Raw genomic sequence first — 22,557 nt, forward strand, 5'->3', positions numbered from 1 at the left:
AGGTTGTTGCCCATGACACAATCCTGCCCTCGAAGCAAAAAATTGTCAGAAGAAAAAAAAAAAAAAAAAAAAGGGTTTGTAATTTTAGAAAAATATCAGTATTTTCATTACAGAAAATTTATGTAGCAATTCTGGATTATAAAAACATTGTGATATCAAGAATTGAACACTGACAACACGACATCAGGATAAATAGAGAGAGTAGGCTTGTCAAAGTTGGTTTATTTTAAAAGACAAGCAAAAGACTTGTAGGAGAAATTAACATTTTAAAATAATTACATTGAATTAACAGCGACATTTGATTACTTAAAATTCAAATATTCAAAGTATATGCAATTTTTAAAAAGCAGTGTCTAGCAAAAGGTCAAGTACTGATGCCACAGCACCACACAGGAGAGTCATGTCCTGTTCACTAAATAAGTGGAACACCAGAAACCATTTCACTTTGGATATTCCCCTACAGAGTATTATCTAGTCACTTAATAGCTGTGTCAGCTGCTAAATGAAAAAAAAAAAAAAAAAAGAAACATTACAAGAAAGTTATGACAGAAAACCTACAAATCAGCAACTGGGGCAGGTGGGTTAACATACATGAAATTAAATCTGCATTCTCAAGATTATACTAGTAGAGACTTTTTGGTGAATAAAAATATTTTTAAACACTTCTAGGTTCTAAATCTACTGCTAGATTTCTAGATTCGTAACCAACAGATATATGTCTGGCACAATGTTTTATTGGGATCTGTTGCTCCCATTAAAAAATGCAGAAAAATACACCCTACATACAATATGCACCAACATTCAACAACCTTGATTTTAATTTGTGTGCTGCTGTAGTAATTTACGATGCACTGGCAAGTGAACTGACTGGCTCACCTGGTGAACTTTTCCCAAATTTCTCTTAGACCCCTGCTGTAAACATGACACACCAGAACAAGTCACATCCTTTCCCACGGTTTAGTGATCTCACTAACATAATCATGGGGAAACACTGAAGACCTTAAGATTTGGGGCACTATGGAAGCTCATCTGTCAATGTTCTGAGAAAACTAAGAAATTACATTAGAAAATTTAAAAGGTTATTTTTTTTCCCTCCATGCCAAATTAAGCATGGACTGCCAGCAAGGAAAATTACACAAGTCTATTTTGGTAGGCTAGACTGTAAGTCTTCAGCTTTCCAGTATGTCACATCACCTGCTTGCCACTGCACTGCAGTCTGGTGAAAGAATCCATATGCAACAATCTTTTCACATGTTTCACCCACACCCTGAAGACCACCAGTACCAGTCTGCAGGTTTTTCCCTTTTTCGTTGTCTTCAGATACTTTTTCCTCTCTGCTTTTTTTCTGGTTTTCCTTCGCTGGCATCCCATTTCAATTTATTTGTCCTTTCCTGTTGAAAGGGGAGCCTGTCTATTCTTAGAAGAGTTTCAGATCCTAAAATAAACTGCTTAACTATGTATCTATTACATCCAGATTGATGTCATATCAGACCCTGACAAAATGCTGCAACAGGAATGTGACTACAGCAAAGAACCCCGGCATTTCTGCAAGCACTGCTTTGCAAAGATTTTTAAAGTAACATTACATACAAAAAGGTAACACACTTTACCCAAACATTAAAACATAGGGTAGCAGTTTTCTCCTTTATTCTTCTCACTACATAGATGTTGGTATCATTTCTAAAGCAGTTCTTACCTGGTATCTAATACTGAAAACCAGACCTTCTACCACCACACTAAAGAGAAGGAAATCAGGGTAACTGGATTACACTGGGAATTATTTTTAATCAAGCAGAATGTTGTAATTTTGCTGTCAGAGCAAATAAAAGTTAAAAACAGGTAGTGCAGTTTAAAGGAAAGAGATAATAATGGGATCTAGATAATAACTGGATAACAATGGAAGCCTTTCATCCATGTAAACCCTTTGAGTCCAGACCAGGACACTAATAATTGGGAGCAGCTCATTATTTATGGCTAAAAACTTCACTCTGTTCCCAACACAGACAGACACTCACATTAGGAAAATGCATGCTTGTTGACAATACTAACAGAAGCAGCAAGGATCAAATAGACAAGCAACTTTCCCCTCATTTACAGAAGTGCTACTGCTCAAATACGGCTGTAGCACACTGATTGCACAGTGCCTTGAGCTGGTGGTGTATAATAATTTTTGTCTCTAAGAGAAAAAGGAAAGGTAAGCTATCTTCACTGCCTGCTCTTCTCAATGTACACAGAAAATACTACACCGAATTTCACAAGACTCTGCAACACACTCTGCTGGCAAAGTGTGAGGAGCGAGCAATAAACTTTTCCTGAACTTTAAAAAGTAATAGCAGTAGTTATTTCAAGAACACAACCATTCTTTCATTTGAACTATTAAAAAATGCATTAATACAATACTAAGAAGGACTATGAAATACTCTCAAATATGTGCTAAACTGAAATTTGGCATATATACTACAAAATGCATAAGCCATCTAAATACCATGCTATGTCAGGGAGATACTCTAGCTCCAACTTCCATATGACTTGCACCAAAATATAAAACCAAAACATGACAATGAAAAAATTATTCAAATTGCCAACGTCTAACAGAAACTGCAAAAATAAAACCATTGGAAAGTCTGATTATTTTGCATGTGATAAAACCTTTGACCAAACCCTGAACACTGCCCTAAAGACTAATGTATTATGAGACTCTACACAGTAGGACTATTTACTGGAAACTCCTGCTCTTTAGAAAGACAAAAGCTAAGGTTGAGTTAACAGATCTCCTCTAAAAAGGTATTTGTGATTTCCTTAGAGATGTGGAGAATTCACACTTGTTTTGTTTCCAGCATACAGGAATTTTCCAAGGGGAAAAAAAAAAAAAAAAATCCTCAAAGCATTACCTTTTCTTACTCACAGGAACTATTTTTAGATTATGCTGTCATATCACAAATTGATAGGACAAACTTTTAAAGGCAAGCCCTGCGTTATGTCATCGCTTTTTAGTAAGACTCCCAACACTGGCCTTGCTGTGTATTCAATCACAGAGTCAATATTTCTTTCTGAGTCAAGTTCACTAAGTTTTCTGGGATTTTTACATTGTGTTTTTCACTTTAGGAAGATGCCAGTCTAAAAATGTAAGTGTAACCTGCATATGTTAAAATGGGCTAGGGGGCAATCTCTTCTTGAAAGAAAAGACCCACCTCCAAAAACCAACTCACTACTGATCCCTTTCAGCAATGTCTCAAGTTTGCTATCTGCAACCTAAACAGTCCCTGCATACATACACACATACACACTTCTATGAGTGGGGAAATCTTTGCACTTTTCTTCTATATTCATGAAGTTCCTGTAGTTCTTTTTGGTCACTGACATCAGCCAAAGATTATAGGCAAAATGAGAAAGGATAGTTATCACCAACTCAATAGGATTTTTGTATAACATGAATTTCCCCAAAGTCAGTTTGTCTGAATGTTTTCATTCAAGAACTCATTCATAAAATCTTGATTTTATGATTGACTGCAGTAAAGAGTTGACCTTTTGTTGACTAAACATGAATGAGAAATTATATTATCCATGATTAGGGTAGCATAAACTATTACAAGCAGAGCAATATACTTAAAAAAATCCTTAGCAGTAATCTCACTGACAAGACGGACCTATAAATTTGTTTAGAATTACTTATGAAGAACTGCTGTCAACCAGCCTTGAAAAGACTATAAGCAACATGTACGTTAATGATACTGCTGGGACATAAGCAGCAAAATTAGCCATTTTCAAACAGTTGCAGAGATTCTGGAATATCTGAAGCCTTATACAGAAATAACCTCTTGAGAATAAATAGTTGGAAACAAAAACATTATCAGATCTACATGAAAATAGAAGAGACTTAGCGGCTAGTAACATAACCTTATGAGGAAGAGAGGCCATTAGAGCATAATGATAAATAAGACTACTTTCATTAGTCATTTCAGAACTGGACTAGATAACAGTGGCAAACTTTTTTTTTTTTTTTTTCTGGTTCTGACACTGCAAATGCCCTTAGGCAAATGAGTTTGTGCTATGACTCAAGATTACAGATTTTTTTTTTTAAAACATAAATAACTGACAATAACCAACTGGGAAAGACAAAAAACCCACCAGACATCCAAAAAAACTCCAAAACTGTATTTTTTGAACAAAATTTTAATCTGAACATAAAAATCACTGTAGTATACAAAAAGTATGTCAGTGACTTATCAAGTCTTTGTAAGGTACTGTGACTACCTAAAGACAAAACGCTGCTTTGGTGAAGTACCAAGGAAAGATGTCATTAGCTACACTTAGAGACCTCAAGTAAGTGTCTTCTGAAATAAAAGGCAAAACGGACCTATTCCAAAACAGAGATTATTACGTACTGCTACCATGCATGTTCTTCAAGAACGGTCAATGTAGTATTACAGTGTTCACTTTAAGGCTTATAAGCATTATGTAGCAATAAAGTGCATTATGATTACTAAGTTTTCTCCCAAAAGTGGTTATAATTCCATAGAATAAGTGATTATACACATTTTTCCAAGTTATAACTGTAGCAGTGGAGCATATTTATGGATCTGCTGCAGTTAAACTTGATGTAAACAGGTTTACATGATTTATAAAACTAGGGGTGTGAAGGTTTCTGAATCATTTATTATTTTAAACGTGCCAAAAATAGACTCACTATTAATTGTATATACCTGATTTCAGTTTAAGTTCACATGCAGTCCATATGAACTGTGGCAAATGACTGGTTACCACTCACCTGCTTCCATTATCCTTCCAATGTCAAAGCAGCATGGTGAGCTATCAGGAACACTAACCAACCAACCTAATAAGCATCATCAGATTCTATCTGCCACGACTGGGGGGAGGGGGTGTTCACCTTTGGTTGATTAGTTTCATCAGGGGGAAAAGAAAAAAAAAATACACACCGTACAGTCAGGCTCAAACATCTGAAACAAAAAGATTGTGCTCAAATGTCTTACATCTGGAAAGTTTAAGGACTCTTTAGCAGCATCTTTTAATAAAGAATTGTACTGCAATCTTAAGAAGGCACACTGTTAACAGCTCTACCAACTTCAAGAGAGCTACCAAAAATAGCCTTTGTTCTATAGAATAAGATCATACCTCACTGTGTTGTGTATTTCTTATCCCCCAGTGGTGCCAGTATACCCACTGAAATGAGAGACAAGTGAAATTGGAGAATTTGTTTCACTGTTCAGCATAGAAAAACAAAAAAATGTTAAAAATCTATTAATTGAGAGACTGAAGTTACAGTAGGAGTTAACTGAAGTAAATCATCAAGCATTTAACCAGCTATCTTCTTCCTTCTAGTTGATTTGAACCATTTGCTTAACTGTGGAACCACTGCCTGTTCCCCCCCAGGAGGGGAGGAGGACAGGAGCTGAACTGTGGCCAGGGGAAAGCCATGGTGGAAGCTGACCCCTGGGGACACCTACTAATCAGGCAGGTAAAGTACAGAGCACTGGCTTCATAAACTTATCCCAATCATCAGTGTGTCTCAATGCAAGCTTGCTATGATTTAAAAAGAGGTGTATAAATGAAAGTGTAATTACAATTACCATAACATTTGGTATTTTCTAAATAGGAAACAAGAATGGGCAAAAACTAGCTGATGAAGTTAATGCTCACACATGTCAACAGAGCTTTAGATAAGAATGTTCTGAAATAAATACTGCCCCAAGCCACTGCATGTGCTACAGCTTCAATAAGGAGTTATTGCTGTGTCATATCAGTGTCAAAAAAAAAAAGAAATCACAAAAATATCGAGGCAATGTTTACAAGTTGCATGATTACTTTAAGGGTAATTATTTAGCTAGAACACATGACTCGTATTTCCCTATGAAAGGCTCTCTACTTAACTGGATTAACACACTATTGATAGCTAAATTCCATTGCCGGAGGCTACTGTCAAGTCATCATTTCCAGAACAAACCTATAAGCTAGTTTCTTTATCCTGTGTGTGACTATTACAACAAGCTCATCATGAATTTGCTCCCAAAGTGCTCTAAAAAAAAAAAAAAAACGTGCTGCAAAGAATATTCAAGAGATGCATGACACAGGATTACCTGTTCTAATGAAATTAGACTGTACATCAGTCACAGGTTGGAAGGCTAAATATATTTTGCAGCCAAACAAGAAATTAACATCTAATTTCTCAATATTTTTTAGTTTAAAGATGATTCAATTTTGATGCTGTGAAAATTGACTATCACCTAGAACTCAACTCCCATATGTTTTCTAAGGAAACCAAATCCAGCAAAGCATTCTCAGCAAACATTTCTCATTAATGTTTATGCTTTTCCTATCAAAAGCAACACTCACAGATATGTACACTCACTTTCTCCACCCACTTAACACACATGCGATACATAGGAGATTTATTAATACACGGAGAAGTTAGCTAGGAGAGAACAGAAGTAAACTACCTCAAAATTACATTTCTTGCACAAACACATATGCAGGGTAATGCTACTGGAAAACACACCCTGTCCTGCACTGCTCACCTTCGCAGAGCCCTCCCTTGCCCCTCCATTTCTGTGGGATGGTAATGCAGAGGTAGAGCAAGGAAGAGGAACTCCTGACCCTTCCACGTTCATGCAATCACCAAGAGCCACGTCAATACAAGCACAGCCCTCTTTTTTTTTTTTTTTTTTTTCATTTGTTGCATCTAACTAAAATCAGCAAGAAGCAACCTTGGAGTCATAGTTTGTTCCTGCTGTGCTTCACACAAAACAGAATCGATTTTAAAGTTAGGTTAAATAAGAGGAACAACAGCAAAAAAAAACCCAACTGGTTCCAAAATGAGGAATTTTGAAGTCTAGTTTCCTTCCTCCTCTCCCAGCAACACTTTGTTTCCTGATGTTAATAACACTGGGTGGGAGACAGAGCACAGGCCCTCCTAATGAAGTGCCCCAAAATGTTCTTTATGAAAGGCCAAAGGGAAATAACCAAAAAGGTTAAAGTACACAAGGAACACAATCCAAAGAAAACATTTTCGTTAGGGAAAGGACAGGCTGATGTGCTAGCTGCAGGCAAAAGACTCAGACAACAAGTTAGAGTTCCTACATTCTGTACCAACAAAAATTACTACCCTACTGTATTTAAATGGAGCTGCTTGGAAAATTTCATGTGAACATCCTTCTGACACAATTTACCCTACTTTCCTGGGTTCTTGCCTGGCTCAGCAACTTCAGCAGCCAATGATCACATTTCAAAGCACTGGTCACTCATGCAATAAAATTGTCTGTTGTATCACAGAGCAGCTCCTCACTGGAACCTCCTTATACAAAATCTATTCCATAAAGAGTAACTGGACTGTGGAACTCTGCTGTTGGACTTGGCCATACCAGAAGCATATGTCTTTAAAAAAACAAAACAAAACAAAACAACACAACACAAACCCACAAACCAACAAAGAAAAAAAAAAGCAACGAAAAACTACCTCTAATGTGCTGTTAGATACAAAAGGTCCGACCTATGGAAGCTAATGATCTTAGACTGCCAGCAGCTAGGAGAATATACTGGGAACTACCAATATAAATGTACATTCTTTGCTGCTCTGTCGTTGCTTAGGCTTTCACTATCGGTCGCTATCAGAGACTGGACACCGACTGGATCTTTGATCATATATTCTTCAGAGAGTTATTACAGCCTCACCTGTTCTGCAGCCCTTTGCCTCACCCTGCCTTTTACCGAATGGGTGATGTTTGATATTGGAGAAATAGTGAGATTAAGCAAAGTAAGAATCCCACCTTTACAAAGGAAATGATATTGTACTGATATCTAGCTCTACTTGAAATAAGTTTGTTGTTTCACAGGAATGTTTGTCTAATAGTTATTTTTATTTTTGTAAAATGTATCAAAAACATTAACCCTACTCATGCATTTGTCAGTTGTGCAAATTCCACAAATCAAGTTTCAAAACGTGACAAAGTTTTCACATTCTTCTTAAGCAAGCCACACTTGAGCCCAATGAAGAAAAAAATACTATGGGTAATGAAAAACAAAAAACATTGAACATTCAGCTTGGTTATAAATGAAAAGTACAAAAATTAAAATATTTTCTTTAAAATCCAATTTAAATTAAAAGTTGAGTTTACAAAGAATAAAAAGAGCCTGTGTTTAACCACATCATAGATTAATACCTGGGAAATGGGTTAATCCCTTTCAGCTACCAGTTCTTTAACACGTAACAGTCCATTCAACGCAAGAAACAAAATAATAAAAAGAGCTTTAAATAGAATAACTGACATACAACACAGTTTGGAAGAAGAAGGAAAAAAAAATATTTTTACTTGCAAAAGAAAATACTCTTAATTGTACACAGTCCCTTTTCAATGACTCCCTTTGCATTCCTACCTCTTTTGCCCACTAAAAATTCTACCGTGCCACATCATCTTGAGTCAGCAAGGAGCCTGGGAAGGGTCCAATTGTGTAAGATGTTATTAAGGCAGCAAAGCTGGCTACTTAACTGAAGATACTTAAATACTCAAAATAATTACACAGATTAGCCAGTGACTCTCAGACCTGAGAACTGCCTACCTGCAGCATAATAAGGAGTTGTTCAAACACACCTTGCCCACGTGCATTCTGTGTTAGGTATCTGTGTCCGAAGGGCTGACGGTGAGAGATGCTGAGCCCTGCGCATTTACCATGCCTACTACTACGCAGGAGTTACCACTATTCCCAGTACACATACACACTCCCAAGTGATGAAAAGATTCCCCAACCACGGAATTACTTACGGTATACCAATATGGTAAATATGTGTTGTTCCCCTCTGCCAAAAAAAATAATTTACAGACATAAAATATTTTTTCTTCAGAGCAGAACAGCAGGAACTGGAATTCCTAAGGACACCTAGCAGTACTGATATCCCTAAAGAGGCATCTGCTTCAGATACCGTGGTTAAAGGACAGTGCCTAGCGCAAATATGTGAAGAATCCCATGTGGCAGTCCTTCAGATGTCAAGCACTGGAGCATATTTTAAACAATTTGGCCTAATTTTAATTTTCCATACACTTTCTCCTAGCCTCAGACCTACAGAAGTTTGGCACAAAATACTATATACTAGTTAAAGCAAGTAGTGCTTGTTTCTACAAGAGAGAGTAAAAAAAAAAAAAAACCAAACAAACATGCAATAGGAGAGAACATAAATACAGCAATTCACTGCTCTGAGAAGACAGCCCTGTAAGTACAGGCATACACAGGTACAGTTATCTTGACATTATTTCGAGTATGCTTTTTCCCTTCCTCAATACATGTTTGGGTGGGGATGTCTCTTGCTTTTGCGAGTTCCAAGCTTTTTGGTTGGTTGGTTGGTTTGTTGGGTGGAGGTTTTTTTTGTTTGGATTTTTTTTGTTTGGATTTTTGTTGGGGGAGGGTGGGGGTGTCTATGGGTATTCTGTCTTTTTAAAAATAAAATTCCCTGCCCTGTCTGCATAGTTTTCTGTTCTTCTTGAAGTGGCAGTGCCAGTCGTGAGAAGCAAGCATTGAGCAATAGGCTGGAGAGAACACTAAGAACACAAGCTCTTAGTAAACTTCAGGAAATTATTCCCATTTTAGAAGTCAGGAAGATTTTCACACATTTCTCCACAGGTCTTTATGCCAGTTTCTGCTGAAGAACAGTATCTGCTGTCATGACACACAAATGCGAGCAAATTTATCAACAACCACTGAAATTAATTATACATTGTTGTTGCTGTTGTTTCAGATTTGCACTACTTGTCTCCCCAAACAAGAATGAACCACCCTAAATCTTTATTTTGCCTTCTATAACATGCAATGGCAACAAGCATATTATTTACTCAGTCCAGAGCTACGTACACACTGACTAGCCAGATGGCTACTGCAAAACAGCAAGGATAACAACTAACTTCATCCTTTTCACCTTGCAGCAATTGCTAGTTTGAATCTTCCCTTTGTTCTGCAGCTGCTGTTTACACGGCTGGTATTGGCACCTTCAGGACTTTCATCTGCTGTCAGAATTGCTTTGAAGTACTTGGAAGTTTCAGTGGTACGGGGACAAATGTATGCTTATGCACATTAATAAATCAGCTCTGAAGTTTTTTCCAAAAATCCCCACTAGATTAGGCCTGCCCAGCAACCACCTTATTTCTTATTGCAGGAGTTTCTTGCATTACCCTTTTCAGAACTGCGACTGCAGGCAACCAAATGTCCCCTCCAACAAGCTGGTCATGGTCCATCTTCAAAATGGGTGCTACTGCTTGTCCTTACAGCTCACCACTGGAAAGTTACAGATGCAACATACACAGAGAAACTTCAGATTTATCTCTAACCACTCTCTAAAGATTAATGAAAAAGTCAAAGAAAACATTCAAAGAATCTTTAAGAGGAACTACACTGACAGTCTTGTGCAGAAGAAAAATTAAACTACATCAGTATTATAACTGAAGAACTGAAGAGCGAATCCACTCAGATGACTGCCTCTAAGCTGCTATTAAACTACACAATACTTGTACTTTTTGATTTGCTAATACACACCAGACGGTGTACTGCCTTTCATTTTTCCTTTTACCTCAAACCCCTAAATCAGTTGCTTGGCAAAACATTGCCAGGTTCTTTCATAAGGCACAGGCCGAGAAGAAAATTAAGATAAGGGAAAAAAAGCTTGAAAAGATCTTTATAAGCTTCTGAAGCAAAGCTGAAATCAAAGCAGAGCAGCAAGGGAAAACAAGCTGTTGCATCCACTTTCATTCACGCTCAAGACACACAAGCGATGCAATTCATAAACAACAAAGACTGAGGGCACGCATGTGTGTAATACATGGGGAGGATGCATGAATACACCACAACCACACCACCACATATAGCTGCCTTTCAAATTATTTAAGCAGCTAGAAATTAACACACACAACAGCACTAGCAGCAGGCAGGGGTCCATCCCCACCCCAGCACGGGCAGGCAGGTTTCTGGTCGTTCCTCCTCCTCCCGCTCCAGCACCACACCAGTTCCCGCTCACTCCTGTGCCAAGCACAGGGATGCGGCTCTTCGGGAGCCATCCTGAAGATGCCTGAGGAGCTGTTCCCTGGCCACGTTTGGGCACTCCACCGGCAGAGCCCATCACCTCCTTGCCCAGGCCGTGGCTCCCTCGCAGCACTCGCCCTGCGGCGACTCGGCCCACCTCCCCTGAAGTGCCAGCCAGGCACCCATCACCAGAAACGTGCGGAAATCCAAAACAAGCACCAAGCACAAGCTAGGAAATAGCAGGTCTCCTGGGTCAGGAGGGGGAAATAGCACTAATTACAAAGTAATTAACTTCTAGAAGTTTAATTCTGTCAGTAAGGGAGAGGAAGGGCTGAGGTTACTGTTCTGCATTTGGTATTCCTAATTCACATAACGCTGTCTTCCATGAAATGGTTAAAGTTGATACAAATTATTTTTCTTGAGGGAATATTACATATACACACTGGTTAACTAAATGATTTAACGTGTATTACACTGGCCTTATTTCATACAAGCCTGAAAAAGTCAGCCAGTGGTGTCACAAACTCAATCTTCTCGGCACACAGAATTAAAATGCTAAAGTGTCAAAAAATAGCTACAAAACAGGAAACCACATACAGGCATGACCTCCATCCAATCTAGTAAACCTGCATTAAATATCAGACTAAGTTTTGGGGCTTCTCTTTTAATTTTACACCAGATTCCCAAACAACCCCTCCCTCTCCCTTTCTAATGTAGAGGTAAATAATTTGGTATCTTCTGTCCACAGGCTAATAATGATGCTACAGAGAGAAATAAAAAGAAGGTGTTTCTCAGACATAAATGCTTAATAATCATAGACAGCATAACCTCAGAACAACCAGAGATGAAGCAAAATAAAATTAGTGCTAATTAGGTTTAGGCAATCCTGAAGTTGTTCTGTCAGGAAGGCAACTGGATGGCTACAAACTGACTATCCCAAATGGCATGTGGCACTGCTCCATGAGCAACCATCCCTGCGGGACAGTAATTCAGAGGGCAGCATGAAGTACTTGGGCACTAACGACACTTGCTAATTCCTGATTATCCTTCTATGTAATACCCCTACAGTGTTGCAGTTTTTTTCCTTGTTAAATACCTGTCAGGTTTCTAACATTTTTGGTAGGTTTTTAACAGCTAAACAAATGCTGCCTGTATGAAATACTATGCTAAATCAGAAAATTACACAGAGCAACACAATACTACGGACATAAGTGGTGGTCATGAAAAAACAGGTGTCTGTCAAATCAGTGAGGGAAGAGACTCATACAGTTCATCTACTGGTAAGGCAGGGAGACCAGTAAAAAAAAACAGCAAGAGAGAAACTTCAGTATCAGTTAAGCACTTGACTTTTGTTAGTGCGTTTCTCTACAGAAACTACTCAGCATAATCAGACAGACATCAGCTTTAACTACAGAGCTTTCCCAGCTACTTTGCAGGTACAGGAAAGCTTTTGATTCAAGAATAATTTCTCAGTGGAAGTTGTTGAAATAATTCAAGGCTAGATGAAAACTGGTCAGAAGCTGTACCATATAATCTACAAATTATATCCTCCTGTTCTACTTTCTCGTGCTCTGGTTACCAAAAATGCCAAGGCCCTCTGCTTCACTTCTAGCTACTCCTTGAGGGAGGTAAAGTGTCCATAGCTGGCTGCATCTCCACACAATGCTGCACCCAGTGTGATTGTCTCTGATGGGAATAGCAAGTGTATCAGTGCACAGACACCACCCTGCCATCCCGTGTGCTGCAGGCACGGAGGAGCAGCTGAAGGTCTCTCCAGCCCTGCTGACACCCACTGGTAGCAGCCAACACAGAATTCATTCATCAGGTAGTTCTCTAAGGATTTACCGTAAGACAAAAATCCAAACCCCATGAACTACAGACACTTTACTGAAGTTAGAAAACTTGGCCATGTAGAAGATACAGAAGATGTTTTAAATGCACCTCAGAAACCAGTCAGGGGGGTGTGGGGGGTGTGGTGTGGTGCAGAAATGACACACGGGACAACACACATGGGTGTGTAGAAATGCTGTTAAAAATTTCAAGGTATTAAAAAACACTCTTAAAAAAAAACACACATAGCCAAATAGCACACTTTATATTAAGAAATATACAATAGATCTTGAGCTAAAACAGCACTGGATGGCAAGAAGTGAAAGATTAATTATCAAGAGTGAGAAAATTAACAGCTCAAAATTTTAAACAGTACTGGTGTTCAAAAAAGGCACTCAGTACAACATCTAGTGCTATTATTGCAAATAACACTTTTGACATTGGACCTTTTTGTCAAGTATCATTAAGTGGTATTACCAATTTGCAACCTACAGCAACATACCCTAAGAAGTCAAAGCAGTTTTAAAAATAATGAAGTTTCAGTTGATAAAACTACAGTAGTATACAGTTTAAAAGCGTCATATAGTGTTACATTTATATAAAAGCCTTGTACATAAGCAATGTAATGTTTGCAGTTTTTCAAAGAAGCTATGAAATGCACATATCCTAAAGTTACCAGGGAAGTTTTGAGAAAAAATAATGAAAAAAATTGTTCCGATTCAATTCCTAGAACCAATTTTGGACAATATGGACATTCCAGACAACTTATTTTCATATGAACTCTAAATTTACTTAAGTAAATTTAATTTTACTCAATTAAGTTACTCCTGGGGAGATTCTGATTGGACACAAGTGGAAAATTTTTCACAGTGGGAACAATGAGCCATTGGAATAACCTCTCCAGGGAAGCAGTGGACTCCCCAACACTAGACACTTAAGATTCAGATGGACAGGGTGCTGGGCCATCTTGTCTAGACTGTGCTTTAGCCAAGAAAGGTTGGACCAGATGATCTTTGAGGTCCCTTCCAGCCTGGCATTCTATGATTAATTACATCCCAAATACTTATTTTTATGTCAGAGACACCTCTACCCCTTTCTAATTAATGCCAGAATACACAAAAGTTTTTTCTTTTCTCTGGTTTTGTTTTTTAATCATGATAGTGTTTTATTGCTGGGTTTGGTCTGAACCAGCACAAAAGTTAAATGTCCTAAACACACCCACATTATCTATTTGCACTTGTTGAACCTGCTTGATTTTCAGATCAAATGAGGCAGTTGGCCTTCTGTGACTAATGGGATGAGCCCCCAGCTGTGATGCATCCTCCCCCTTTCACAGGCTGTGTCAGCAGAGTAGCAGCTCTGCCAATTTGTGTGGACTCAACCATGCAGAAGACTCCTTCCCTCACACGTCCACTTCATCCTCTTCACTCGCATTGGATGCCATGAGCTGATGCAGAAGGTCTCCTCTGAAGACAAGGGTGGAATAGATAGAAAGAAAAGCCTATACATCAGTCCCTATCACGTTCATTTAGATCTAGTACTACCTGCTCCTCCAACAGAAATACACAGTCATTTTCAGAACAGGCACAGTGGAAGCAGTTAGACACAGTATTTACAAATATAGCGTTGTAGTTACCACTGATATTTTCTGCAATTAAGATATCCAATATATCCACACTCATGTACACACAGATGTGTGATGAATAAATCTTTGACTGAAATATCAGCACAGTGAAAAAAAGGATCACATTTCAGATCTATTTTAATGTGTGAAAAATAAAAGTTGCATCCCAAAACTTAGCCATGACAAACTTAAGTCTATCATTCAACCCCCAAAAAATTAAATACAGCAAGAATCAAGAGCTCTTTCACCTTAGAGATTATGAAAGATTTTCCCTTCTGTTCAAACCAAAGCAGCCTAAAGATCAAGAGAACCATCGTCTGAACTCTGATTTAAGTTGCTGTTCCTACCATCACCATTAATTTGAAATCTGGGCTGACATCACTAGAATCTCCAGCAGGTATCTTCAAATGCTTCATATGTGTTATCCCAGTTTAAATTACTCAGAAAATCTCCAGCTCAGAAAAACAACCAACACCTCAAAGGCTGGCTGGCTGCCATTTCATCCACTCCCATTCCCCACGATACTCCTCTGGATCTTCAGAGAGGATTTAAAAAAAAAAAAAAGTTGCGAAATTACAGTAACCCTGTCATTTTTCTTCCCACAGCATATGGGGGGGGGGGGGGGGGGGGGGCGAACAAAACCTCACTATTACCAAAAAAATCTAATCTTTTTTTCTGCTTCTATGAAGAGAGAATAAGGTCTAAGAGACCATGTTATGTTGACTAGAAAATAAGAGAATTGAAACTACATCATCTCTTATAACGTAGCTATATAGACATGAAGTTAGAATGAGCTCAGATTGCCACTCATGGAGAATACTTGCAATGGTATTAGTTAGGTCACAGTAATCATGAAATAGAAGTTTAAAATAGGAGGACAATTAAAAAAATCAACACTATGCAAAAAATGCTAACAAAAATCTTTCTAAATTGCATGCACAAGCCACAAAAGCTTATCTTGATATTAAGTTCTGTCTGCTCAGATAAGAAAATAAACCAGCTATCACAGTCCTGTAACTTTAAAGGAGGGGAAAAAAAAAAAAAAAAAAAGTGCCCCAGTTCACTTGTAAAAGCAATTCCTTTCTATTATCACTCACAACTCTTTTCTTATATATACTACTGACAGTAACCATGCTCACTAGTACAGCAGCTGACTTTGAACATGCTGACCTTGAGCAAGCAAATGACCTTAGCAGCATGTACTTCTGGCTTGTTTCATTGCAACAGCGAAACAGCCTCACCATCTATAGTAGTCTAGAGTCTCTGGCCACCACCCCTGACTATTTTAAGATATCCCAATACACTTCAGTGATGCACAGTTCAAAGTGATAGAATAACATCTGCTAGCATGCTCAAGTGCAAGTTGTTTACAGAGGCATTTTTAGCTTGTTCTCGTACTGTGCTTCCTGGACAGAAAACTCAATTTATTAACAGTGCTTTGCTTCCCATTTAAACATCTAAAACCCTGAATTAAAAAAAAAAAAAAAAAAAAAAAAAAAGCAAGAATATTAGGCATTGTGAAGGGAGAAAAATCAAGACATGCCACTAGATAAAGCTAATTTAGAAACTTTAAGTATGTGACAGCAATGAGTAGACTTGAAAAAGCAGTTGCTTCCTGATTTCAATTTTATACAACTTCACTCCTTGGTCATCCCTATAACGAAAATCTGCATTAAGATATGTGTTTATTTGTATATAAGTTTTTAACTGATATTATAAACCTATGTAAGTTGTATGTTGATCAGATTTTAGGAGAAGATAATCAACCAGTTACTCAGATACAACAGATGTGTTACTGAGTAAGTCATAATAACCCATCATGCTGACAACCTTAGCCTATAAAAGGAAAACATTCAATTTAACAAAAAGACCCTAGGGAGGTACTGTCCGCCTGTACTCTCCAGAGTCCCTGGAGTGACAAGGACTCCATCTAATCAAGTTAAAGGCCAGTGAGAAAACAAGCCTCTCCAGGCATTTACAGCCACGGGCATTTTTTTCTAGGTTTAAAGGAAAGTGCTTAAGAAAGAAGAACAACAGATTAAATAAATTTTAGGGGGAAACAAACAACATAAGCCCTTGGTGGTTTATTCTGAAACTAAGTACAAAGTTGAAAAAGTCATAAATAAAAAGCTGTACTAGTGCAACAGTCTCAGAGCATGCATATAGCCCTTGCTACATCCCAGTCATAGGCAGTAATTAAGCCACAGAACTCAATCACTTTATTCTTTTTCCAAAATCCTTTAAAGCAGAAGAGATCACACCGGATCATATCACTTTTCCATGCTGCAGCAGAACTGACTGGGCAAGTGAAAACTATGTCAGAACCACAGGACACAATGATCATCATTCTTCCTCTAACCTCTCTGATCCTTCATGGGAGAGGAGGGTAAGGGGAGGAGAGGGGGAAAAGCCTGCTCTCGTCCAACAGGAATACATCCAACAGCAATTTTTCCATCTCTCTGAGCTCCACCACAACACTAGTGACATTTGGCATTTTGTCTGGAACAACTCTGCTGATTAGCAACTATCCTTAGTTGGAAGGCTGGAGGGAGGATATCACTGTCCGATTCAGGAATGAGTTGACTCCACTGAGTGCATCTATTCACATCATTTGCTTTTCCTTATGGGTACGCTGCTGAATAACTAGGATCACATTTTACTTATGTCACCAGCACAGCAGAAAAACATTTCCAAGTTACAAGTGTCCCTTAATAGTCAGACACCTTCCATTCTGCCAGCATCACTCAAATTGCCCATGAGCCTACCGCAGGTTCAGCTGATGCCCTGTTTTATACGGAGATCAATTATACTGCTTCCCACTCATTTAATTTTCCCAAACTAAACAGCAGGTTCTGTACAGACTGATGGATGCCAAGAGGAACATGCTTCCATCAGGAAACTGAGTGCTTGTTCCTGAAACACATTTTTCAGTAAAATTTCCAGCTGTATTCTAATAGCAGTATAATCTGATACAGTATGCTGAAGCAGATGTTTTCTTGGGAGACAGTAGGCGAAAGATAGGAAACATAACCATCAGGGCAGCTACACAGGCAACCGGAGCAGCAACTGTTCAACTTGATTTGGAGGCTGTGCGTAAGTAGCACTTAATCAAGTAATGCGCTCACTCCCACACCTGCAATGGCTACCATTAAATCCATGATACTAGAAGGATTTTATGAATGGTAAAGTTTTATAAGGTTTCATAAGTCTCATTTTCAAAATCCTGTCTTTTAGGGAGACAGCCCCAATTCAATCAACATGAAGGTGATACCCACTGAAAAAAAAACAATTAAGCAGTAACTCCTCCCAACCAACAGCAAACTCTAGAAATCATGAAGCTCTGCACACACAAACACTGCTACAGCTCTCTCTTAGTGATCTACACTCAACGTGCAATGCAAACATGGCAATGCATTTTATGAATTCAGTTGGTGTTACAGCCAAGCAACAAGTGGGAGAAGAGTATCAGAGAAGAGAGAGGCTTCATCACTAACAAGCCCTGCTACATAGATGTTACCATTAGATAGAACTGTGTGTCCTTTAAATGCAACTTCACCTGCTCTAAACACCACTGAATGGTACAGACAACAGCAAGGTGCAGAAGTTATCGCTGTCACATGGGAATTAGCTAACAAGTAAAACAGAACTCTAACTGCTGGTGTTGCACATAGCTATTTCAAAAAGGGGAAATTATACATAGGTTTCAACTAAAGTTTCTCTGGGAAAAAAGACTCCTCAGGGGAGTACCAGAAGAAAGAAGAGGTCTGCTGTAAAACCAGGCCTAAAGAGTTATCTCTGAATGTAAAACGCTGAGGAGGCCAATGCTTCTCACAGCAACAGAAAGGAAAGTAACTCTGCTCCCTGAAGCAGATGGGCAGGACAACCTTGACCATTTCAGATCACTCGAGTCTTCTTGGAGGTTACTGCTCTTTGGACCCTGACATTTTGAACCCCCTGTTATCACACCTGCTTCCCTAAATACGTATAACCTCAGGAGAGAGGCAATGCAAAGGAATATTACCCCCAGTCAGAAACACCATGCCCTGGGAAGACTTCCTGCCTCACCAGATGAGCACAAAACACCAGACAAATAAATACGTTGATTTCCCTCCTCTGCAGCCTGCACCATGCACTAAGGAGAAAACAAGCTTTTGATTTTAGACGCAGCACTCCCCTTTTTGTGATTTGGGGCACAGCTGACCAAAAGGACAGCAACATACTTATCATCTCCATATATGACAAAAGCTTGATTACCGATGACGTAAGGGTTTTGTTTTGGTTTTTTTTCATTTTTAAAACATATACACTGCCTATTTATTTACCTTCTTAGATCACTCATAAAAGGTCAACAGTCTTAATGTGCAAGGCCAGCAGCAAAGAAAAGGCTTCAAATACCAGATCTCTCTAGCCCAGAGCTATTAAAATCCAGACCAGTATAAAAACAGCGTGCAAGCACAGACACTCTTTTAGGGGAAGAGTATTCAGAATAACATTTCATCATTAAAGCAAATAAAAAATAACAATCTGTGACTTAGAGTGTATTGTGGTTAGCATTTATTCATATCCATACTCTAATTTCTAGCAATACATAACAGCCATGAGTTTCTAAAAGGTAATGAAATGTCAAAAAGTATTTTTATACTTGTTTTAACTATTTTTTTACTTTCTCTTTGCTTGACAAAGCTGAAACAGAAACAGGAAAACATCAAATCATTATCATTACATCCAGTTTGCCTCCATTTTTCTGCTTGTTTATACCCTTTTAAAACTCAATTAGTGTCAACTTTTATGATCTCTCCTCATACAAAAGTACTGTAATGTCTCCAATAGTCATCATTATGTCACATCTTCTAGTATAGACTAAGGTAAGTCAGCCCATTATCCATTCACCTCGCTGTATTACGTTCCCTGCCTTAAATCCTAATCCTCTTATTACTTATTTTTCCAAGTCATTACTCACTTCTTACACATGCGAAATACTGACGCTACCATTCAGAATAAACACCATAACCAGGGAGGGGAGGAGAAAGAAAACAAAAACCACACACACACAAACCACCCCTTCTCTTTATTCACTTTTGCAAAACTTCTTTATGGGTTTCGCCTGAGCATTCAGCGTACACCTCTACAGACACTGGTGGGCATACACTTTCCATGGAGAAAATGCTAATCCTATTCTTTAAAATGACCATGGCATAAGTTAGGAGTGCTGCCACAAATAACAGTTCCTCCCTTCCCCACAGGCCCCCTCCTCCCCTCCCTCCCCAGGCTGGCATGGGCACTCTGGCAGCTGCAGGTGAGCAGGACGAGGGGCAGGGACACCCCTGGAGCAGGACGGCACTGGCACCGCAGGGTTGAGAAGCAGCATCGATGCTGCGGGGTTGCAGCCCGGCTTCCTCTCATCTAAGGGCATTTCATTTCATCTTTTTCTAAGACCTCAGATCCTAAAGTAGTCATTTTAAAACAAAATGTTTCCTCTCAATAACTTTCTTTAAATTATTGGGCCTGGCTGAGTGCTTTCGCACATCAGAAAGGCCAGGTTCATGTCACATTTACCTAGGAAATATCTATATAAATACCAAATTAGCATGTTGTGCTTGTCACATGGTGAAGCAAAGTCTCATGCACTGTCATCTCTGACCATGCAAGGATCCCCACTGGTGAGAGTTACAGGTAAAGCTGATGACTACACATACATCGTAGCACAGAAACAATTTTCAAATATTGTACACAAGAATACAGATGGGATCACACTTATAAAAGAGGTCTTGTAGAGAACAAGAATTTTTTTAAAAATATTTCCAATCTGAACTCTAATTGGATTAATTCAGCTTGAAGCTTTAAATAAATATTATTTAAACTAATGTTTTCTTGCTCAGTAACCTAAACACACAGCACCACTAAGCATGGAGGAGGGAAGAGAAATTTCAATGTCCTAACTGCTGCTTGATTTTTTTAAAGGGTCTGTTTTAACATGTCATAGTCAAACAAGTCAAATCTGCACTATCACACCCACCCTTTTCTAATACAAAAAGCATTTCAGTATAGTTATATTTTATGAAGTAGCACCTTATTTGTTTGACAAGAAGCACAGTCTCTTGCAAAATAAATGCCATCAATACAGTATATTGCCTGGAGGCCCTTCTCATTGTTCTTTAAGGCTTTTCTCTTCAAATTTTCCTGACATCATCTATTTTGAGACCTTTGAGATCAAATATCTATTTTCTGATATTATTTACATTAGTCAGGTGCTTCCAAACACAATAAAAAGAAAGTTTGAAAAACTGCATGCCAAGCTACACAAAGTTAATTTGCATCACTTAGAAGACCATGCATCCACAATGAAATCCAGCATGCTAAAAACCTTTTCAGAAGTAAACTTTCTGCTGAAAATAATTTTTAAAGTATAAATTTATTTTCAAAATTAAGGCAGTTTCAAAATTATCTCCACTAGTATTTAAGTTAAATATAACACCAAAACTACCCAAGTAGATAGACCCTAACATTTTTTCTTTTAGTACATCCTTTTTACTTTCAAAAAAATACTGACTTAAATGCTACTTTATAGAATGATTATGAAACTACACAAGATGAAAGAATATGATCTTCTGTGGAACAGCCTGAATATTTACAAAGCATGTAACTGCAACTTAGTAACTAGGGAATTTTAGGTGCACATTATATCAGTCTATACAAGTATCATTCAACATCATTGAGCCAAGACAAGCATACACATCCATGAGTCTTATTCTTGGGGGATGAGGGGGAGGAAATAAATATTTTTGAACTTACATCCACAACAAACCCCACTTACACTTTAGTGTGTGTAATGCCATACAAGCATCTAAAATGCACACAAGGTGCCAAGGAGTCGCACATTGACCTTGCCAGCATATAGATATGCTCAACCAAGCATGTCAAAATTCTATATAAAATATAGGTGCAAAGGAACATCAACCCAAGTAAAACTACAGCTAAAATTTCTAAGTAGGTAACTTGACAAGCACAACAATGCTATGTCTAATGATCCATCTGAAATGGAAAAAAACTATTTGAAACTAGTTAGTCAAGAATGAAGTACCTCAGTAGGACCACCCAGCCTGGCTGTCTACAGCTTCTCCCTTGCTTGGGGAGGCAGGAGGGAGAAATGGCAATAGGTCACAATAATCTGTAATTGTTTCAATAAATAAAAAGCCAAAATACATAAGGAAATATTCTCAGCCCACTCATCCCGAGTATCTGCTGAATTATGAATTTGTACAGGAGAACTGATGATAAGACATTTGCACTTGTCTAAAGCCTCGCAAAATTCATGCCACCTTTTCAACACTTGCACATTTTTGTGTTCCAGGGCCCAGAAATACATTAGAGTGGTGTACAGCTATTATACCAAAAATGAACTCTCAAGTTACTTAATTTCTTATTTCCTCTCATGCACATTTTTTAATAATGTGAGTATGCATTAATCCATATGGTTTCCCAATTTAGTTTTCTGTTGATGAACTTTGTGTAGTTTTTAAACCCTTAGCTGCAGTTTGTAATTAAGTGATGGGGAAATGCAGGTGATGAATTAGAGTATTTTAGATGAGCACCGTACATGAAATGTTCCTGTTTACAAGCTACAGTCAAATAATAGTTAGATCCTTTTGGCATGAACCCCAATCTCTAATTTCATCAAGCCCAGAACTGCACTGTACAAGTTTTCACTTCCAACATGGCTGTAAAAATATTTAAAATTTTTTTCAAATTACTCACTGTCCTAGTTTGCCAGCTTTTCACTGAATTTGCAGAGACAGGTAATACCCAGGACATTACTATTGCCAATGATGCAAAGCAGAACTGAAAAAGGTCTTCAATCAAGACAAGTTCAGGTTATACAGAAAACAGAGGACCTCGGGTGTTAAATACTAATAGCTTTTACACGTTACACAGATAGAATAACTATATGAAGAAAGAATTAAAAAACAAAATCAGAAATACACCTCCATTTTGAGGCCAATACAGAATACAACCATGTACCAAAACCACTTTAAATTCCTGTCTGGTATCACCTTAAACATTTAGGTATCCTTTCAGCACTAACTCCA

The 22,557-nt window shown here is 38.2% G+C and overlaps 1 protein-coding gene across 2 annotated transcripts in view; it reads right to left on the reverse strand.

Moving 5' to 3' along the window:
• HIPK3 (homeodomain interacting protein kinase 3) overlaps window positions 1-22,557 on the reverse strand; it is a 77,005-nt gene that overhangs the window by 35,376 nt on the left and 19,072 nt on the right. The gene's annotated exons all lie outside the window — the stretch shown is intronic.

Source organism: Tyto alba, unplaced genomic scaffold (assembly GCF_018691265.1).
Source record: "Tyto alba isolate M040663 unplaced genomic scaffold, T.alba_DEE_v4.0 Super-Scaffold_8, whole genome shotgun sequence".
Classification (NCBI taxonomy): domain Eukaryota; kingdom Metazoa; phylum Chordata; class Aves; order Strigiformes; family Tytonidae; genus Tyto; species Tyto alba.